The 5,762-nt window shown below is 37.8% G+C and overlaps 2 pseudogenes; one reads left to right on the top strand and one right to left on the bottom strand.

Moving 5' to 3' along the window:
- Positions 1-240: 240 nt before the first annotated feature.
- On the top strand, positions 241-835 carry LOC114091130 (adenylate kinase isoenzyme 6-like; annotated as a pseudogene).
- Positions 836-3,883: 3,048 nt separating this feature from the next.
- On the bottom strand, positions 3,884-4,411 carry LOC114090967 (cytochrome c oxidase subunit 4 isoform 1, mitochondrial pseudogene; annotated as a pseudogene).
- Positions 4,412-5,762: the final 1,351 nt, after the last annotated feature.

Genomic DNA, 5,762 nt, shown 5'->3' with positions numbered 1-5,762 from the left:
TGAGGTGCAGGTGGCAATGATTCTCTCCTATTCTGTAAGCTCTTTTTCACACTCTTGATTGTTTCCTTTACTGTGAAGAAGCTAGAAGATTTTTGTTTGATACCATCCCATTAACTGATTTTTTAAAATTCTTGCACTTTAGGGGTTCTGTTAAAAAACTCAGTTCCTCCCCCTTCCAGCTGCTCTCCATAGTGTGCTGAGCGTGTGAGCCTCAGCACTTGTATGGTCTTGTGGAAGACTATGTTGTTACCTAACATTCTGCTCACTGGTTAGTGGGCAGAGTCTGGAAGGGTTTGGGCGGCTGTTCAGGCAAGCTTGGCCTGTTCTCTGGACTGCAAGTGTTCCAGACTGGGTACTCCAGGGGTTGGAAAAACTATACTAGGCAAAGAACTTGCATCAAGATCAGGACTGAAATACATTAATGTGGGTGATTTAGCTCAAGAAGGGCAGTTATATAATGGCTATAAATAATGAAGAGTATGATTGTCCCATTTTAGATGAAGATAGAGTAGTTGTTGAGTTAAAAAACCAAATAAGAGAAGGTGGAACTATTGTTGATTACCATGGTTGTGATTTCTTCCCTGAACGCTGGTTTCACGTAGTTTTTGTGTTGAGAACAGATAACAGTGTATTGTACAAAAGACTTGAAACAAGGGGTTATGGTGAGAAGAAATTAAAAGGTATCATGCAGTGTGAGATTTTTCAAGTTCTTTATGAAGAAGCCATAGCATCCTAAAAAGAAGAAATTGTGCATCAACTGTCCAGCAATAAACCAGAAGATCTAAAAGATAATATAAATCAGATCCTGAAATGGGTCAAAGATCATAACACTTGACTGGTCACTTTACAATCACTGTTATTGATACCTTTCTGCCCACTTCATAGAAATTGTCCACATATTATTAAAATTATTATTAAATAATATTATTAAAATCATGTTACAGGCCTAGCAAGTGCATAATGTAAAGGTTTGTGCCTGGGTCTCTTTTTCTCCACATAAAAGCTAAACAATGTCAAATATAAGGAATATAATATTAAAAGTAAAAATTGTCATTTAATGCTTTAGTTACTAAATAATAAATATGACCAAAGGGGTTGATATTCTTTATGCTTATTATAGAAGAAAATGCAGATGATTTATTAAAATAAAAAATAAAGCATCAGGAAAAAATAAAAACTCAGTTCCTGAGCTGACATGTTGGAGTGTTGGGCATACATTTTCTTCTGGCAAGAGAAGTTTTTCTGGTCTAATTCCTAGTTCTTTGATCAACTCAAAATTTAATATTGTGCAGTTTGAGTGATGAGGGTTACATTTCATTCTATTACATATGGACTTCCAGTTTTCCCAGCACCATTTGTTGAAGAGGATACATTTTCTCCAACATATATTTTTGACACATTTATCTAGTATGAAATAACCGTATATATGTCAGTCTGTCTCTGTGTAGTCTATTCTTTTCCATTGGTCTTCATGTCTGTTTTCATGCCAGTACCATGTTCTTGTACTCTAATTTAAGGCCTGGTATTTTGATGCCTCCTGCTTCATTTTTCTCAATAAATATTTCTTTGGCTATTTTGAGCCTCCTATTTTTCCAAATTAATATTATGACTCTTTTTCCTATTTCTAAGAACAATGTCATTGGATTTTTTGGGGGGAATTTCATTGAATCTGTATAGCAATTTTGGTAGCATGGCCATTTTTGACAACATTACTTCTGCCTATCCAAAGCATGGGAGATCTTTCCATCTTATATATTCTTCTTTAATTATTTTTCTGTAGTGTTCTGTAGTTTTTTATTGTAGAGATACTTTGAGTTTTTAAAAATTGATTTCCAAGTATTTTATTTTTCTGAGGCTATTGTGAATGGGATGGTTTTCATAATTTCTCTTTCAGCTGATTCTTTATTGGAGTATAAGAATGCAATTAATTAATGGATGTTAATTTTGTATCCTACTTTGCTGAATTCATCTATGAGTTCAAAAATTTTCTGGTGGAGCATTTTGGGTCTTCAAAATAGAAAATATGTCATTGGAAAACAGAGATAGTTTGACTTCATTTCCTATTTGTCTCCCATTAATTTCCTCTTCTGGCCTGATTGCTCTGGTTCACATTTCAAGGACCATGTTGAATAAAAGTGGTGAAAGTGAAAATTCTTGTCTTATTCCTGTTTTTAGAGGGAATGCTTTCAATTTTTCTCCATTTAAAACAATGTTGGTTCTGGGTTTGTCATATATAGCTTTTACAATGTTGAGGCATGTGTCTTACAGACCTAGTTTGTCTAGTGTTTTACATGTGAATAGATGATCTATGTTGTCAAATATTTTGGGGGGGCATCTATTGGGATAATCATGTGATTTTTGTCTTTAAGTCTATTTATGTGATGAGTTACATTTTTAAATTTTCATATGTTGAAACATCCTTCCATCCCTGGAATAATACCCACTTGATCATGGTGCACTATCTTTTAAATGTGTTTTTATATGTGATTTGCTAGTATTTTATTAAGAATATTTGCATTTATGTTCATCAAGGAAATTGGTCTGAAGTTTTCTTTCCTTGATGTGATTTTGTCTGGTTTTGATATCAGGGTGATACTAGGTTCATTGAATGAGTTTGGAAGACTTCTCTCATTTTTCTATTTCACAGAATAATTTTGGGAAGGTTTGTATTAGTTCTTTAGAGGTTTGGTAGAATTGAGCTGAAAATCCATTTGATTCTGGGCTTTTCTTTGTTGGTAGGCTTTTGGTGGCTTCTTAAGTTTCATTACTTGAAATTTACTCTTTAAATTTTCTATATCAACCTGGTTTAATTTGGGCAGGTCATATGTCTCTCAGAATTTGTCACTGTGTTTAAGATTTTCTAGCTTATTGAAGTATAAAGTTTTGAAATAGTTTCTGATTATCATCTCTATTTCTTTAGTGTGTGTGGTGATATTTTATTTTTGTCATGAATTCTAATAGTTAAAATTTCTCTCTTTCTTTTGGTTAGCTTGGCTAACCAAAAATATACAATTTTGTGTATTTTTTTAAAGAACCAGCTTTTTTTTTCATTGATTTTTTTGAAATTTTTTCAATTTCAATTTTATTGACTTTGGCTCTTATTTTAATTATTTCCAGTCATCAACTGATTTTGGTGTTGATTCATTCTTCTTGTTCTAGGACCATAATATGGAATGTTAGATTATAAATTTGGTACCTTTTTATTCTATAATGTGTGAGATCAACACTAAGAACTTTTCCCATAGAACTGCCTTCATAGTATCCCACAGATTTTGATATGTTGTATCACTCTTCCCACTTACCTCTTTTTTTTAAATTTCACTCCTGATTTGTTCTGCTATCTATTCATCATTCAATAGTGAATTAATTAGTATCCAGGTATTGGTGTTGTTTCTATTTTTTATCACATCATTAATTTCTAAATTTGTTCCATGATGATCTGATATAATTCAGGGTATTATTTCTATTTTTTGTATTGCTTAATGACATAAAATATGGTCTGCTTTATAAAATGTTCCATGTGCTGGTGAGAGGAAAGTGTGTTCAGTCATTGATCGATGGAATTTTCTATATATGAAGATGGTGAAATGAGATGGACATCATTACCATAGATACATGTAAGACTACACATAGGGTGTGACACTACATCATGTACAACCAAAGAAATGAAAAGTTGTGCTGCAGTTGTGTACAATGAATCAAAATGCATTCTGCTGTCATATGTACCTAATTAAAATAAATTAATTTAAAAAAGAAATTTTCTTTATATGTGTGTTCAGTCTAGATTGTAGATTGTATTTTTTACCCTCATCATTTATTAGCACTGGTTCTGTTTGACATAATGGGTTTCCAGTAAAGATGCAGAGCTATATGAAGTGACCAGCATGTGAGCAGCGGGCTCTCACTTCTTTCACTCATTCTTGTCATAGTCCCACTTGTCGGAGAAGCCCTGGATGGGGCTGACCTTCATGTCCAGTATCCTCTTGGTCTGCATGGCCACCCACTCTTCATCAAAGATGTGCGGGATGGGGCCGAACACATAGTGCTTCTCCCAGATCAGAACAAGGGTGGTGAAGCCAATGAAGAACAGGGCTGCGCCCACCCCAGTCTTCCACTCGTTGGTGACCCTGTTCATCTCAGCAAAGCTCTCATTGAACTGAATAGGATACAACTCAACTTTCTCATCCCTGGTCAGGTTGCTACAGGAGGCGTTCTCCTTCTCCTTCAGGGCCTTCTGGCTGGGGGACAGCTGCCTGACATGGGCCACGTCAGGCAATGGGTAGTCGCGCCGGTTGACATACCTGGGGAAAGCAAAGTCATCGCTCTTCACCACGCTCTCACGTGCTCGCGCACACATAGAGGTGGAAATGGCTCCCTTGCTGATTAGGCTAAAGACCCTGGTAGCCAACATTCTACACCGCTCTGTCGCATCCACACTGCACCTGCTCTTGTCCTGCAGGGAAGGCTCACGAAGCCCTTGAAAATGCTTCCTCCCAGGGCAAAGAAACCGGCGTGACGTCAGGACCCAGCCCGCAGCTAGTGGTAGCCTGGCTGGGAGGCCAAGCGCGGGAGGCCAAGCGCTGGAGGCCCCGCTTGACCCGGTCCCTGGGACGCGGAGAAGGAAGTCGCCGAGATCACAGCGCAGCGGCAAGCCTCCCCGAGGCCTGCGCCTCGCAAAGGTGCGCTGAAGTCTGAGCCTGAGGCCGGCATGCCCCGGTGTCTGCGGAGGGGCGGATGCGGCCCAGCCCAGGGCTCCGAGGCCGCCTGGAGGCCGCTGCCTGAGAGACCCCGCGCCTGGAGCCACCGCTGACCGGCCTCAATGTCACGGAGCCCCAGTCTGCCCTCTGTCCCACGCGGGTGCCAGCTGCCCGGAGGCCCACAGGCCCTTGGAGGCCGCCAGGCAGTCACGTGGGCCATTTGTAGATTCTTTATTTAGTTTTTGTTTGAAAGATCTATCTAGTGATGACAGAGACATGTTAAAGTCATCCAGTATTATTGTGTTGTGGTCTATTTGATTCTTTTTTTTTTTTTCCCCAAAAACCTTTTTGTACTTGTAGATGGACAGAATGCCTTTATCTGTTAATTTATATGTGATGCTGAGGATCAAACCCAGTGCTTTACACATGCTATCAAGCGCTCTACCACTGAGCCACCACCCCAGCCCTATTTGATTCTTGATGTTGAGAAGGGTCTGTTTAATCTATGTGGTTATTGCATTGTTTGAGGAATTAATATTTATGATTATTGTTTATTGTCATTGTATAGCTCCCTTATGCAGTATGAAAAGATCTACTTCATCTATTCTGATTAACTATGGCTTCAAGTCCACTTTATCTGATATGAAATTAGACACCTCTGCTTGTTTTTGAGATTTATGTGAATGATGTTTTCCCCCCCCATCTTTTTACTTTCAGTCTGTTTGTGAGTTTGCCTATGAGATGAGTCTCTTGAAGACAGCATATTCTTGGGTCTTGTTTTTTAATCCAATTTACCAGCCTATGCCTTTTGATTGATGAATTTAGACCATTTATATTCAATGTTATTATTGAGAGGTGATACTTATTTCTGGTCACTTTATTTTTCGTTTATTTTAAGTTTGAGTTAAATTCTCTTTTGACTGACTATTCTATTGTAGTTCCTTCCTCTACTGGTTTTCATTTGTATTCTACATTTCTTTTTCATAAAATATTCTATCAAATGTTTTGTAGTGCATGCCAGCTTTCTTGTTGTGAATAATTTGATATAATTTGCTCCACTTCAGT

Source organism: Marmota flaviventris, chromosome X (genome assembly GCF_047511675.1).
Source record: "Marmota flaviventris isolate mMarFla1 chromosome X, mMarFla1.hap1, whole genome shotgun sequence".
In the NCBI taxonomy this organism is placed as follows: domain Eukaryota; kingdom Metazoa; phylum Chordata; class Mammalia; order Rodentia; family Sciuridae; genus Marmota; species Marmota flaviventris.
Note: the sequence above shows the minus strand (reverse complement) of the source record. Positions and strands in the feature narration are given on the sequence as shown.